We start from the raw sequence: 754 nt of genomic DNA, 5'->3' as shown, positions 1-754 counted from the left end.
TTGCGTCCCAACGAATATGGATGAGCCTGGCTATGAAGCCAGGCTAAGGTATTCCTCTTTTTTAAGGTGCGGCTTTATGGGACGAATGATAATTGGCCCCCATTTTATCGATGGCAATGTAAATGTTGCAATGTATGCTGATTTCCTACGTAACGTTCTACCGATGTAACTACAACATGTTTCACTGCATGGCAGAATGGCGATGTACTACCAACATGATGAATGTCCGGCACATAGCTCGCGCGCGGTTGAAGCGGTATTGAGTAGCATATTTCATGACAGGTGGGTTGGTCACCGAAGCACCATACCGTGGCCCGCACGTTCACCGGTTCTGACGTCCCCGGATTTCTTTCTGTGGGGAAAGTTGAAGGATATTTGCTATCGTGATCCACCGTCAACGCATGACAACATGCGTCAGGGCATTGCTAATGCAAACATTACGGAAGGCGAACTACTCGCTGTTGAGAGGAATGTCGTTACACGTATTGCCAAATGCATTGAGGATGACGGACATCATTTTAAGCATTTATTGCATTAATGTGGTTTTTACAGGTAATCACGCATTAACAGCACGCTTTCTCAGAAATGATAAGTTGATAGAGGTATATGTGTCACATTGGAACAACTGAAATAAAATATTCAAACCTACCTACGTTCTGTATTTTAATTTAAAAAACCTACCTGTTACCACCCATTCGTCTAAAATTGTGAGCCATATGTTTGTGACTATAACAGAGCCATCTATCACAAAGCG

This window comes from Schistocerca americana, chromosome 1, assembly GCF_021461395.2.
Source record: "Schistocerca americana isolate TAMUIC-IGC-003095 chromosome 1, iqSchAmer2.1, whole genome shotgun sequence".
In the NCBI taxonomy this organism is placed as follows: domain Eukaryota; kingdom Metazoa; phylum Arthropoda; class Insecta; order Orthoptera; family Acrididae; genus Schistocerca; species Schistocerca americana.
This window is presented reverse-complemented; position numbering follows the sequence as displayed.